Genomic DNA, 15969 nt, shown 5'->3' with positions numbered 1-15969 from the left:
CACCTTCTAGATATTGGGCTCTTTTTTTTATTACTGTGAATTCCATAAACCTCTAACAATCTGATAAAGACTCATTGAATTTGCCCTTCTTTATCAGATGGACATTATTACTTCAGTGAGCATAGAGAACTGCCCTCAGAAAATAACAAACTTTGTGAGCTAGGCTGCAAGATGGTGCCACAATGTAATTGTGAGGGCAAAAGATTATTGATAAGTAGCCGTACACCCAACCGAATAGAAATGGACAGTAAGGAATTGCACGAACTATCAACTTTTAAATTCTTTTATCCCTTCAATCAAAACTAATAAATGGCCTGATATATTTGTTTTCTTTTTAAAAAGTGTGACGGTGAAGTAATTCTGCAGATATACACAGTATTTTTGTTGTTCTTCTTTTCACTTAAAATGTGGTGTGGGCTCAAATGGCGGAATAGGTGCTGTGTTGCAAAATACAATGATATGAGGAAAGTAAGATTTATAAACACATCCCTATATAAGGCTTCCTAATAAAACATAAACATTTCACTCTATTTAACCAAAAGTAGCTTGCCTCCAATCATATGGCTTTTTATTTTAGGATATTGGATTGGTATTAGTGAATCACTAGCTGTATCTGTCAAGTATAAGAGATCTATAACTCACTTGCCTATGGCAATCATGAATTATGAAGGTTTTTCTCATGAATAAAATACATTGCTTTGGTGAAATATTACAATTATTCTATTGACTCTAATGCTTTAAAAGGGGGGGAAAACGTAAGATGAGTAAACATTCATATTTTTAAATCTTTATATTGTTGATCTCTTTATAAGAAGGGGCCAACCTCAGCAGTTTTACAACTATGATGTGCATAATGATGTGTACTCAAGTGGCACTGAATTTTCCCAGCTTGGATGCTTCCCATTTAGCATCTGGGACAGGGAAGGATGCTTATCTGTGGGATTGCTTATGGAGCTGTTCACTGCTGCCTGCACAGCAGTCATCAGCCAAGCACTCTTCTGTAGAGCAGGGACCTGAAATAGCAAGTCTTTACAGTTTGGGAGGCATCACACACACTGCCAGTTCACTCAACATGATGTTTCTTCTCATCAATTTGTTAACTTGTTCGGGAAGGCCTATTTTAAATGGGAAATGCTGCTTCTCCTTTATTATCTCTGGTGTAGAAGTGACTGCATGCACTAACAATACAAACTTGAACATATTGACTTCCAACCAGATGATCTGGACTTGAGCTCGAGGGATGCAGTTACTTGGTTCCTAAGTATCCAGCCTGGATGACATTGGGCTTGGTTTATGAGGAGCTACAGGGACAGTTTTCCATAGTTTAATTGGAGCATTAATAACTACCTGGGCAGATGCACTGAAGGAAACCAGGCAAGCACAATTTCATGCCAGCAGCAGTGCCTGTCCAATTTTCCATCCATTTAACTTAATAATAACCCAGCAGGCCGCCCTTCTGGGTTGCAAAGGTCATGTGACAGGTGGGGTGGTGGTGCAATATGTTGGGGTTTCATCATGCCTTCCCACGAATTGGTAGGAGTTAGTTCTGCAGCTGCTTTTCCCATGCAGAACTGTGGCAAGTGGAAGCCAGACATTTGGCCACAAGGCCAAGTTGGAGAATGATGAAAGATATCATCAGACTGGTCACCTCCTCTGAACAGCTGCATCAAAGGCAGCCTTGGCAAAGCTCTGAGAGCAGCTTGAGGGCCTGTCCCAATGGTCACAGAATGACAGATAGACAGAAATTTAAATAAGAATAAAAGAAAAGTAGGTTAAGTGAAAGTGAAAGGCTTCAATAGGAAGAAAAGTTAAAAAAAAAAACACATTGGAAGGAAAGCAAACTATTACCTGGCTGTTGACTGTAACCCTTTGGAGAATGGAGAAGAAATGTTACACCAACATAGGAAAGATACAATCAACTAAGTCTCGTTCAGTCAAAGAGCAATATGAAATATAACCGAAGTTTTCATTACCAATTGTTTTATATATATATATATCTATAAGTCAATAATGGCTTGTGCAATGTGGTTGCAATGAAGGCAAAACAGTTAGTATTTGCTTCAATTACACCATGCAATTGACTACAACTCCTAGAGTACACGTGCAGAAATTCACAAATTACAGTGATGTCTTGTTCTCCCACAGGATCTGCTGTGATGCATCTTTCTTCAATGTGCTCTCCAGGAATCAGTGAGCTAATAAACTGTAGGCAAATGAGAAACTATTCCTCCTGACAAATACTCTGAAAACAATACACTGCATTGCGAGAGAAAACTGAATTTTGAAATGCTTATTACTCTTTAGCAAACTCCCTGCTGCTCCCAAAAATCTATTTTGATGTGGATTGTAATTCCCAGACAAAATATTTCAAAACACAGTGAATTTTAGAAGCATGTTTTGTGAAATATTTTTGTAAAGTTATGAGTATATGCAAATCACTGTTATGCACTACTAAGTGCTTATAAACTAACTAATGATTGACCCTCTTCTTCATGGTTTACTGTCTGAAAATTCTTCAATGTGCTTGGCTACAGAGCCAGCTGAATGACATCACTAATGTTGAATATTAAGGATGCCGTTAAACCAATGCCCAAGAGATCATTTAATCTACTTAGGCAGCTTTCTTCACAAAGTTAGTGGCAAGTATGAATATTTTTTCCTCAAAATACAAAATCTAGGCCAATGTAAAGTGTATTTGAGTGTTATAACAAAGTCTTATTTACATGAATGTGCTTTTGGCTATATCGTAACTGAGCAAAGTACTTCAATATTGAATAAGATAGTTTTGCGATGTTATCTAAAATTTTCCAACTCACTGACACTGTCGTTACAACTATCAATACTTCCCCAGTGGATTGAGTAGCTCAAAATGCTCCCACTAGTTCTTTTTAGAGAAGTACTGAATCTAAAATTCAATTTTACTTTAACACTATCATCAGTCAGGTATCAGAATATTTTGCATTCTCAAGATAATGTTTACAGCGATCTTCCTGACACTGTTACTGCACCGTATAGCCTATAGTATAATAAAGGACTACTTTATGTTTTAGTAACATGACGTTGAATGCGCTATTAGGTACATATTGAGCATTGCTATTAGGCACGTATTGATCTGTACGTGTGTGGCGAGTTTGGTTTCTGCCAGTAAAGAACCATGAATCTTAGCTCCCGTCTCCAGTGTTTTTATTAATAGCATTGTTGTGTAACCAGGCCACAGACACAACAAATTGGCAATGAGGTTAATAAACTTACATTGTATCAGAATGCCATGTTTTAATTGATAACGACACTCGGAAGAAGAGCGCAAGGAACGAGCAAGGAGCGGGAGAAGGAGGCAGAGCGAGGCCGCGAGTCTGAAAGGTATCGTGAGCACAGCCGGGGTCGGGAACGTCAGGAGACCAAGAGACACAGTCAGAGCCGCAGCACGTCCAGCCCAGACCACAGCCGGCGCTGACCCCCTGGGGCTGCCTGCCCCAGAAGGGAGATAAAAAGAAGCAACATACACATATCTGGACGGAGTGAGCTCGAGGCACTAGCAAAAAGGACACGTGACTCCAAAAAAAAAGGGAGAACAGGGCTAAATTAACATAACAAAGATGGCCATGATTGGAACCATTACAGCATTTGATAGTAGCATTGAAGACTGGGCAACTTACATTGAAAGAGTGGAGATATATTTTGATGCTAAAGATGCTAATGATGAAAAGAAAGCCAGCATCTTAGGCTACGTCCACACTAGACCGGATAATTTTGAAAACGCCGGTTTCGCGTAAAAACGATAGGCGTCCACACTAGGCGTTTTTAAAAATATCTCTGTCCACATTGAAACGGACACTTCGGCAAATCTCCTACAGTGCATGCACAGGACACATCTACTGAAAACAAGCGACATGTTTGGTGTCGAGTCTCACTGTGAAAGATGGTGTGTGTTCGTTCAGTTACAGACGAGAAAAACTTAAACAATGGGCAGCTGTTGGCTCTCGCGCAGGAGGACTTAACACTAAAAAAAACAAATACTGGAACGTATGGAGGCAACCGACAGGGAGTTCAGGGTATGACCCAGCTGACGATGAACACTGAAAAACTGACGAACTCTGTTGCATTAATAAAGCCCCTTGTTAAATGTATAAAACATGTCTGCATCAGTGTTATCTTGTTACATACAATGTTACATTAGGCTGTTACACATCTATTGTCAGAGAAGTACTTGCATAAATAGGTAAACCACCTTCATACAAGCAAGGACAGAAAACAGAGCAAAATGAGTATACTTATTTATTCAGTAAGTTATGGGTCAAAGTATTCGGTGACTACACTTCTAACCCTTCTGGCTTCAGTCTTGTTGCCGTCTGTTCTGAAACTGTTAGGTTGCGTTCAAGAAAACAATGAAATGACACGCTGCCACCACCATCTGTCATGACAGTGTTTTCAGATTTCTCCAGTTACCCCATCCACACTGATCTGCCCAAGCAGCGTTTTCAAAATTACACAGCCTGGAGAGCGTTTCTGAAAAGCTCCAGTTTTGGGGGACGAAAACGCCGTTTTAGTGTGGATGGAGGGTAAAAACGAAGAGAAAAAGCTTTGGTTATGGATCTATCCAGTGTAGTGTGGATGTAGCCTTATTCCAGTGTTATGGGCGCAAAAACATACGGGCTGCTACGGAGCTTGTTAACCCCAGAATAGCCAGCTGACAAAACATTCAAGCAAATAGTAAACACTCTCCAACAGCATTTAATCCCCAAACCACTGGTCATTGCTGAAAGATTTAAATTTCAACAATTGGAATCACAGCAAAAATGAAAGCATTTCTGAATATTGTGCTGAATTGTGCAAATTATCCAAACATTGTCAATTTGGAGCGGGTCTATCGGACGCATTGAGGGATAGGTTAGTGTGTGGCATGCACTGTGAAACCACACAGAAGAAGCTTCTGTGTGAAAGGGACCTTACATTCGTGAAGGTGCTGAACATTGCCTTATCAACGGAAACAGCAGCACTGGGTGCTTCAGAGAAACAACAAAAATCTCTGGAATATGCTACGAATAAAATGTCACTGAGAAGAAATGAAGGAAAGAAATGTTACCGTGGTGGGAACATGTCACATGACCCTGATGGCTGTTAGATTAAAGACAACGTTTGCAGAAGCTGTGGTAAACAGGGCCACATTGGCAGAGTATTTAAAGCTAGTAAACAATGTTACCATTGTGGGAACATGTCACATGACCCTGATGACTGTTGATTTGAAGACAAAGAATATAGAAACTGTGGCAAACGGGGCCACACGGGCAGAGTATGCAAAGCTAGTAAACAGCAGAAAAAAGGACAAAGTACAGAGAAACAATAAACCCCAGAAAGGAAAACACAACAATCTACACAAAATGGAGGAAAGCAGTTCTGATGAAAACGACTCCGACGAAAGTGAATTGTCTTGTCTGCAACTTCACAGCATGAAAGAGACAGATGATCGAAGAGTAATAAGGATCACCCCACAAGTGACAGGCGTGAAACTGAAAATGGAGTTGAACACAGGCTCACCTTTAACAGTGACCTCTGTACACAACTAGAAACAACTGTTTTCTCACATACCTCTGAAACAAACTAAACTACTGCTAAAGACTTACACAGGACAGAAAGTGCATTCCAAAGGTAAAACTAAAGTGACAATGACCTACGGAGACAAAACACAGCTGGGATGTTGCTGGGATGTGAGTAGTTCAGGAAAATCCAGTTCGATTGGCGCATCATCAAGGCACTAGATGTGTCAACAAAGGAGGACACAGCTTGGTGGGGAAGATGTCCACAGCTCTCCTCTCACCCATTGTCGACTACTACAATGACAGGGAGGAGCTAGACAGCGTCAATGATGAGGACGAACGCAGTATCTGTGGCCGTGACTCGGATGAAGATACAGAAGATGCAAGGGAGACAGATATTGCCAATAGGCAGGATGATGAAGACTACCTGGAAGTAAAAGAACAGAGGTACCAGGAGAAATTGACATCTCTCAAAAGACAGCAACAGCAGTTACAGGAAGCCACTTTGCAGGAGTATCAGAAAAGGATGAAGTAACTAGATCAACAATACAAGGAAAGAATACGAAATGCAGAGCTTTTTCTGCAACTGGAGACAGAACATGTGGAAAAGAATTATATTAAAGAGAAAAAAAGCAGCAGGGAAGGAATTTGAAGATAAAACGATTGAGTTAGAAGAAAAGAAAAAGTTGATTGAGAATGAGAGGCTAACAATGGAACTCACAGGAGATTCTATGGAGATAAAGCCAATAACGACTAGGAAACTAAGGAGGAGACCTAATGACCCTGTTCCAATTACAGACAAAAGGTGAAAACCTGCACCTACGCAGTTCAATTACTTGTTAATGGATGAACAGATAATGGAAGATCTGCAAACTCTCAATAAGCTTAAACCTCCGAAAAGACTAGCATCTCTGTCTTCTCCTGAGCATCTTCCCAGCACTCCTGCTGAATCACCAGCACAAAGATATGAAGCACGAATAGAAGATGGAAAGTTATATAATGGTAAGTGATGGTATCATAAAGGTCAGGCTCTCTATTTGGAATTTAAGGAGGATACGAAGATTGGCTGTGTAATTAGCTCAGTTGGAACAAATGAGATATGGGTAAGGAAGACAAGTGATAGCACAAAGATGTGTATATATCTAGGACAGCTGCACAGAGGAGTCTTCATTATATGGAGGCGATCTGCTGCCTAGAACTCTTAGCAAGTTGAAGGCGCACATCTTCTTATTTCCCTAAGCTCAGAGGTCAACTGTTCATGACTTTTATATGGAAATCTGTATTAAAACAAACAAGTATATTGACAAACTGAAGAACACACTACTTGAAGACACTTTCCAATGCCATCTCAGTTTTGATGATTGTACATATTTTTAAGAATAACATTCACCTTTTCACGGATTTCACTTTGCTTTCATCATCTTTGCAAGATGGAGGTGACTACTCTTTATGGCTGGAACCTGCCAATTTGTAGATTGTTCAATTTATTCCAGACAATAGAGTGAAGACCTATTTGCTTCAGTGCCAGATAATCTAGAGAAGATCCCCCCACCCCCCCCCCCAGAGTATTGAGTTATAAATGGGTCTTAGACCAAAAGTTAAAAAAGGCTTGTTATAATTCAATATTATTATGTTATTTTGTTATAATTTGATATTATTACTTTGCTTTGTTATAATTTGATATTATTAACTTACTAAGTAAACAAATGGTAGGCGTTTGCATGTTAAGGGTAAACATACTTGTTTAGCATAATGCCCCAGTAAAAAAAACAGTTGATACACCATTAAAATAAAAGGGGAGGAGTGTACTGTATAGCCTACAGTATAATAAGAGATACTTCATGTTTTAGTAACACATTGTTGAATGCGCTATTAGGCGCATATTGAGCATGCACTATTAGGTGCGTATTGATCTGAACGTGTGTGTTGAGTTCGGTTTTTGCCAGGAAAGAACCATGAACCTTGGCTCCTGTCTCCAGCGTTTTCATTAACAGCATTGTTGTGTAACCAGGCCACATACACAGCAGTTACTCTTTTTCTTTGCTACAAAAATTGAGTCCCTTTAAGGTGAAATTTCATTAGCATTAATGTATATAATCTTAGCTAGACCACAATGGCAGACTTGTAAGGCAAACGATCAAAATATAGAGACAAAACACTCCGCTGATACACCCAGACAAATCTTACTCATGACCCTAGAGCTGAGCACTACCTAAGGGTTGGGAACAGCAAATGTACACTCTGCTCCATATTTAGGATATATTTAATTCACATCATACACAAATTCTACTTAATAATAGTGAACATTAGAAATTTAGAGTTGTTGAGTTGATATTAACTAAATTTGTGTATTTTGAAGCTGCAAAGAACATTCAATATAATAAAAAATAAACACTATTTAGCACATAAAAACTTAATGTATTATAAAAGCCATCAAAAGAGAAAAATACTAGGACATTTACAAACCTTTAATACCATTTTGTGGCTCATACCCAGGTGGTGCATGTTCAAACTTCAATGTTAATTCTTATTGAACATGATTCTTCATGTCACGTGATCTGTGCTAGCTTTTGGCCTTGACCATTCATTAAAAGCACAATATTTCATTTCAAGGATACAAAGAAAATGGCAAAGCTGCCTTGTAGAAATGGATCTTTTGACAGCTAATCAAGGAGCAGTGTTAATGGCAGCCACATTGATATCAGTAGCCCAGACTGTCCAATCTCCGCTGTTGCAGGAAAATGCATGGTTTAGGCTACAGGAATTATAAACAGGCCTATATATTTCTGTACATGAGTACATACACAGAAACATCTCTAAAACACACATACCCTTCCAGATTTAATATCACTTCTTACCAGTTTAAACAATTTAGTTCATTCTCCCTCACGCCCTGATATCTTTTGTAGATCTAATGCAATCCTGCTCATTTTTAGATAATGTGCTTTATGATTAACTGCACAGTAGTGGTGGTATAGAGCAAATTCTAGTGCTGTCCATTAATTTATTTTCTGTTCTGTTAATCTAGTGAAGCCCATCAGATGCTCGAATGCCTGCTAGAAGAATCGATTGGAACCATCTCTATTAATCTGGTGAGTAGCTGATTGATCGAGGCCTAAACTGGGTCAGTGGTATTGTCTGTTGAAAGGTCAAAACCCCTTAATCATCATTTACTTCAGATAGACTGATCAAACTATTTCCACAGAATGGGGATGTGGTATTGTCTTGTTTCATATAGATAGGGTGATATCTCAGATGGTATTTTTTTAAAAAAGGAAATGGGTAAATAGAGCATTTGTAACCGATTATTGGGAACTTCTTTTAACTTTTGTACTTCAAAATCCATTAAACCTTCACTTTGTATGCTCAAATCACTTCATACAGTGGAAGCTAGCACTGTGGATGCATAGAGGCAAATTTAAGAGCAGACAAAGTTCATATACAAATATTATATTAAACCATAAGAAACTTCATCTTTGAATCGGTTCATACCTACTTAAGATTGGAACTAAAAGAATAGAGCTTAAAACCATAAAAAGAAAATTAAAACTGAACTTTGCCAACAAGAAGCTGCATCCTTATGGATGAAGGTAATTGGCTATAGGGCGTAATAATTTTCCAAAATTGCATTCTTCTGAATTTCTTGCCTCAAAAACCTAGCACCATTTTCAAGGCTGGATTCTCTGCTGAGTGCAACAGAAGAAGAAAGTGCTTCTTAAACACAAGAGATTCTGCAGATATTCGAAAATAAAGTAACACAAACAAAATGTTGGAGGAACTCGGCAGGTCAGGCAGCATCAATGGAAAGGAACTAAGTGCCAACACTTTGTCGGGCCAAGACCATTCATTAAGACTATATGAAAACACTTCTTTGGACTACAGTATGATGTTTGTGGCAACTGAGTTTTCCGTTTTGGCATATTTTGCAAGATCTAACATGAGATACCAGAAGATATTCAGTGGAGTTAAAATTTGCAGGATACACAGTTCTATAGCTTGAGCTTGGTCTTGCTATGGAAACTATCAGCTCAGAAAGGGAATACATTGGAAGACATTGGTGGCCTAAAAGACTTAACGGAATGAATATTGTATAAGTTTTTTTGCCTCTTTAGTGCATTTTATACCATGAACAATACAGATTTTAATTTCTTTTCCATAAACTCAAAACAACAGCAGTACGATCTACTCATACATTGGAAATAACACAGGCATCCTGTACATCAGCCGATACTTCCATGTTACTAATTCAGATGCTAATGGCAAGTTCTGTTTTTGAATTTCAGCGAAAAAATAACAAAACACGTGCTGGTGTGAAAACATCATTGTTGCTTTTCCAGATATATTCCAACCATCAACATTTCCTGATCCTGATGAAGTGTCTTGGCCTGAAATGTTGACTACTTAATCATTTCTTTAGAGGCTACCTGACCTGCTGAGCACCTCCTGCATTTTGTTTCTGTTGCTCTGGATTACCAGCATCTGCAGAATTTCATGTTTCAGATTTCCTGACTACTTCTATAAGCACTCTCAGCACGTATGAACTCAAATGGAATTCAGCCTCAAAAACTGTGCTGGAAGCTGGAAGACAGAAAAAATGAGACCTATATTTCATGGACCTGACAGGACTGCTCCCGTGTCTTGTGGTCTTATAGTCTAGCTGGCGTGTTTTAGAGGTGTATATGGAGGGCACATGGGAGTGAGAGGGGAGGGGAGTGTTCATAGTGGAGTGAGAGCACAGAATGGTGAAATGGGAGGAGTGCTCACATTCTAGAGAGATGGGATGAAGGAACACAGTGGACTGGGACGGGAGAAGACCATGCTATGAAGTAACACGGGAGGACTAGTGGGCTTGCATTTAAAGTGAGAGGGGATAAGTTCACAGGAGATGTGCAGGGCAAGTTTCTTCAGGCAGAGAAAAATGGGCACCTGTAATGTGCGGTCAGATGCATTGATGCAGGTAGATGCAACGGAGGTGTTTGATAGGCTCCTAGGTAGGTATGTGAAAATACAGAGAATGGAGGGATATGGACTATGACTTAAGACCATAAGTCATAGGAACAGAATTAGATTATTCGGCCCATTGAGTCTGCTCCACCATTCCATCATTACGGATTTATTATCCCTCTCAACCCCATTCTTCCACCTTCTTCCTTTAATCTTTGACACCCTCACTTATAAAGAACCTTTCCACCTCTGCTTCAAACATACCCAATGACTTGTCCTCCACAGTTGTCTATGGCAATGAATTCCACAACTTCAGCACTCTCTGGCTAAAGAAATTCCTCCTCTTCTCTGTTCTAAAGGGACTGACTTCTAGTCTGAAGCTGTGTCTTCTCGTCCTTGACTCCCCCACTATAAGAAACATCCTCTCCACATTTATTCTATCAATGCCTTCCAATATTCGATAGGTTTCAATGAGATCCCTCTTCCTTCTTAGCTCCAGTGAGTACATGCCTAAAGCCATCAAACACTCCTCATATGCTAACTCTTTCGTTCCCAGATATATTACTGTGAACTCCATCTGGACTCTCTCCAATGCCAGCACATCCTTTCTTAGATAAGGGGCCCAAACCTGCTCACAATACCCCAATGCGTTCTGAATAATGCATTATAAAACTTCAACATTAAATTCTTGCTTTTATATCCTAGTCCTTTCAAATTGCCTTCCTTATCACAGACTCTATCTGCATGTTAACCTTCGGAGTATCTTACACAAGGACTCCCAACTCCTTTTCCACTCTAATTTCTGAATTTTCCCCATTCAGAAAGTTGTCTTTGCCTTTATTCCTTCTACCAAAATGCATGACCAAATACTTTGTACACTCTTTTCTATCTGCCGCTTCCTTGCTCATTTCCTTAATCTGTCTGTCCATCTGCAGATTCCTTGCTTCTTAAACACCATCTCCCACTCCATTCTTCTTTGTATCATCTGCAAACTTGTATCATCAAAAAAGCATCAATTCCATCATCCAAATCATTGACATACAACGTTAAAAGAAGCAGTTGCAACACTGATCCCTGCAGAACACCACTATAAGACCATGAGACACAGGAGCAGATTTAGGCCTTTCAGCCTAATCAGGTCTGTTGTGCCATTTCATCAAGGCTGATCCCAGATACTACTCATCCCCATACACCTGCCTTCTCGCCATATCTTTTGATGCCCTGACCGATCAGGAAACGATCAAATTCCGCCTTAAATATACACACGGACTTGGCCTCCACTGCAGTCTGAGGCAGAGCATTCTACAGCTCTGCCACTCTCTGGCTAAAAAATTCCTCCTTACTTCTGTTCTAAAGGGTCACCTCTCAATTCTGGGGCGGTTCTCTCCAGTTCGCCATATCCCCACCATGGGAAATATCCTCTTCATATCCACCCTATCTATTCATTTCAACATTCGGTAGGTTTCAATGTGATCCCCCCACATTCTTCTAAATTCCTGTGAGTACAGGCCCAAAGCTGCCAAATGCTCCTCATATGTTAACCCCTTCATTCCTGGAATCATCCTCGTGAACCTCCTCTAGACTCTCTCCAATGATAATACATCCCTTCTGATAATGTAAGTGCGGCCTGACTAGTGTATTATAAAGGCTTAGCATTATCTCCTTGATTTTATGTTCTATTTCCCTTGAAATAAGAGCCAACATTGCATTTGCCTTCTTGACCATGGACTCAACTTTCTGGGAGTCTTGCACGAGGACTCCTAAGTCCTTCTGCACTTCTTATGTTTGAATTTTCTCCTCATTTAGATAATAGTCTGAACTATTGTTCCTTTTACCAAACTGCATTATCATACATTTCCCAACACTGTATTCCATTTGCCATTTTTTTCCAAATTCTTCCAACTTTCTAAGTCCTGCTGCAATTGCATTGCTTCCTCAGCACTACCTACCCCTCTACCTATCTTCATATCATCCACAAACTTTGCCACAAAGCCATCAATTCCATTATCTAAATCATCGAAAAACAATGTGAAAAGCAGCAGAACTGACCCCTGAAGAACACCACTAGTCATTGGCAGCCAACCAGAGAAGGCCCCCTTTATTCCCACTTACTGTTTCCTGCCTGTCAGCCATTCCTCTATCCATGCCAGCATCTTTTGTGTAACACCATAGGATTTTATCTTGCTAAGTAGACTCATGTGCGGCACTTTATCAAACGCCTTCAGAAAATGCAAGTAAATGATACCCACTGCCTCTCCTTTGTCCACACTGCTCATTACTTCTTCGAAGAACTCTAACAGATCTATCAGGCAAGATTTCTCTTTACAGAAACCATGCTGACTTTGACTCATTTTGTCATTATTCTCCAAGTACCTCGAAACCTCATCCTTAACAATAGACTCTCACCTACAGCCGACTAGCAAAGCCCCTCTTTATTCAGCAAACACGAGGAAATCTGCAGATGCTGGAAATTCAAACAACAACACACACAAAATGCTGGTAGAACACAGCAGGCTAGGCAGCATCTATAGGGAGAAGCAATGTCGACGTTTCGGGCCGAGGGGTCTATAGGGGTCTCCCTATAGATGCTGCCTAGCCTGCTGTGTTCTACCAGCATTTTGTGTGTGTTGTCCCTCTTTATTCACACTCTTTGACTCCTGCTAGTCAGCCAATCTTCTATCCATGCTAGTATCTTTCTTTAAGTATCATGGGTCTTATCTTGTTTAGCAGTTCCTTGCATGGCAGCTTTTCAAGGGCCTTCTGAAAATCCAAGTGACCAACATTCACTGACTCTCCTCGGTCTAAATCTGTGTGTTATTTCTGCAGAGAATTCCAAACAGATTCCTGTGGAGTAAGAAGAGAGGAAAGCAGGTGGAAGAGTGAGAGGGGAGGAGGGAATACAGTAGAGTGAGGGGGAGGAGGGAACAGTGGAGTAAGAGGGGAAGAGAGCAGATGGAGGAGTGAGAGGAGCGGAGGGAATACAGTGATGTGAGAGGGGAATAGGGAACAGTGGAGTGAAAGGGGAGGAGACTAGATGGAGGAGTGAGGGGGAGGACTGGTGACAGTGGAGTGAGATGGAAAAAAAGAGTTGGGACATTTTGCCTTTCTGTAGCAACAGTAGCTAAACAAAATAAAAATTGCAAGGCTACAGTGAAAGACTACATTGTTCCTGCAGAGGACTGGCATTGTCATAATGAAGCAAATAGTCTCATTCAATTCTATTATATTCTATCATTCTGTGATTCCATAAAACAGCAGTGATATTTCTCTTCCAGGCTGAAATTATTGGAACCAAATTTACATGATAAATAAAATGCTCAGCTGCTATTTAATGTCCATGGTCAGTCCTTGCAGCCAAGCATGTATTCTGATTGGTCATACCACAAGTTACATTAAGCTACCGTCTGATATGGATACTTGTGACAAATCTATAAATAATGTCATTGTTGACCATTACAAAGAAAGTACCTCGAGACAAATGTATGGAAGACAGTCTTGTCTCTGGACACTGGGTGATGTTGGATGAGCACACTGCTCAGAGCAGCGTGAGATGGTATTTTTGCAGCATTTGGTAAATGACCGGATGCCTATGATGTTTCCATTTGCAACATATCATTAGATGCTTTTGCTGTTGTTCCCAGTTTATGGAAGATAAACTAAATTAAACCTTCATTGACTATCCTATGAAAGGCAACTGACATCGTGCAGAAAAATATCACTGTAATATCTTGTTAGGTATTTTCGCTCTTTTTTCTGAGATTTATTAAAGGCACCTGTTTTTTCTCTCTCGTGCAAAACGTTTTTGTTCTATTACTTTGCCTTCTGGTATTCAGCTTACCCAAACGTCATCGACAGTACTGCAATGCCCAAAGTTCACTTCCAGCAAGGCTTCATCCATATTGATATAAATAAAGACTAATACTGCCAACTAGGAGTGGGAAGTAGTTGCATGTTCATCAGATGAGCAATGAGTAAAAAACAGAGGAAGGACATTGACAGACGAGGTAGTGCCTGACACCTTCTCCACCCACTTCGCACTAGTTTGCTGCACTTTCATCAATACTTGCAATGTCTATGTACGCTACCTTTCTACAAAGTCATTCTTAATCACATCTCTGACCTCAGGAAATCTCAAGTACAACCTTACGAGAATGTCTGTAATGTTCTCAAAGTTTTCTTCACTTTCTGAAACCCAACTTCAGAATCCTTCTAAGCTATTTCTACAGAGAGATGGCATAGACAATTCACATATCAATGCCAAATGTTGCACCCATTGATACCAAACCTATTTACCCACATTAGGCCTATAGCCTTGGTGATTCAGGTACTTATCCAGATGTTTCCTAAATATTGGGAGAGTATTTGTCTCCACTGCCTCCTCAGGCAGTGCTCTCCAGATAACGATCTTCTGTATGTAGAGATTCGATCATAATCCTCTCTAAACTTCCTACCTCTCATTTTAAATCTTTGACCTCTTAGATGCTCTAACCACTGGAAAATGATTCTTACCATCTACCCTCCTTCAGCTTCTGGTAAATACGTCTGGCTTTTACATCTGGTAAAAGCAATCAGAAAACACACTCATGCTCTGATAGATTCCTTCCTGGTAATCTCCTAAAGAAGTATCCTTACTCAGTGAAAATGGCTTCCGAATCCTGGAGGAACTCAGCAAGTGAGGGAGCATCCACGAAGAGGAATACACAGTCTTGAATGCACAGTTTCTACCTGGGTTCCTCTGTGCTTTAGGGAGAATTCTGCTATGCTCCTCCCCACTGAAGCATTTGTTAATTCCTGGTAAAGATTCCCCAATAGAAGGAAGAAAGCATCTCATAATATGATTTAAGATGATTTAGAGGCTGCTTTCTAAGGTCAGAACTGTGAGAAAATGTGCTGATTGAGCAAGAAATTTGGTTACTAATTGCTGTTGTTCCTAAATTAATGTGCAGTCCAATGGTGTTGTCTTCTAACAGTGCTGACTAATTGTGTTATTTTTTAAAATGTTCGCTGTGCAGGTTCCAAAAGCTGTTTCTACCTCCCAACAAAATCATGCAGCTGAATTCCTTGACCAAGTTGCCTTTGCTTGGGAAAAGCTATAAGGTATATTTTGTTTGGACTGAAAAGCAGGTGTGATAGCTATGGTGTCAAGCACACTTTTACAATAGGAAGGAGGTGACAACTGCAGAGAGTTATAAACACAGCTCAGCACTTCACGGAAGCCGGCCTCCTCTCCATGAATTTTGTCTTCACTCTCACTGCCTTGGTAAAGCAGCCAGCATTATCAAAGATCTCACCCACCCCAGGCACACTCTCTTCTCCTACATCCCATCGAGCAAGCAGATATAAAAGCCTGAAAGCATGTTAACACCAGGCTCAAGGGTGGCTTCGATCCTGCTGCTATAAGTGTACTGAATTTTTCACCTAGTATGCTAAAATGGACTCTTGCCTCTTAATCTACCTCATTGTGACCTTGAACTTTATTGTCTACCTGCAT

General features: G+C 40.1%; 1 protein-coding gene and 1 pseudogene across 19 annotated transcripts in view; one reads left to right on the top strand and one right to left on the bottom strand.

The window, feature by feature from the left end:
- rbfox3a (RNA binding fox-1 homolog 3a) overlaps positions 1-15969 on the bottom strand; it is a 1515582-nt gene that overhangs the window by 616598 nt on the left and 883015 nt on the right. The gene's annotated exons all lie outside the window — the stretch shown is intronic.
- LOC140714955 (sin3 histone deacetylase corepressor complex component SDS3 pseudogene) lies at positions 5794-6343 on the top strand (annotated as a pseudogene).

The sequence above is a fragment of the Hemitrygon akajei genome, chromosome 22 (genome assembly GCF_048418815.1).
Source record: "Hemitrygon akajei chromosome 22, sHemAka1.3, whole genome shotgun sequence".
Lineage (NCBI taxonomy): Eukaryota > Metazoa > Chordata > Chondrichthyes > Myliobatiformes > Dasyatidae > Hemitrygon > Hemitrygon akajei.
Note: the sequence above shows the minus strand (reverse complement) of the source record. Positions and strands in the feature narration are given on the sequence as shown.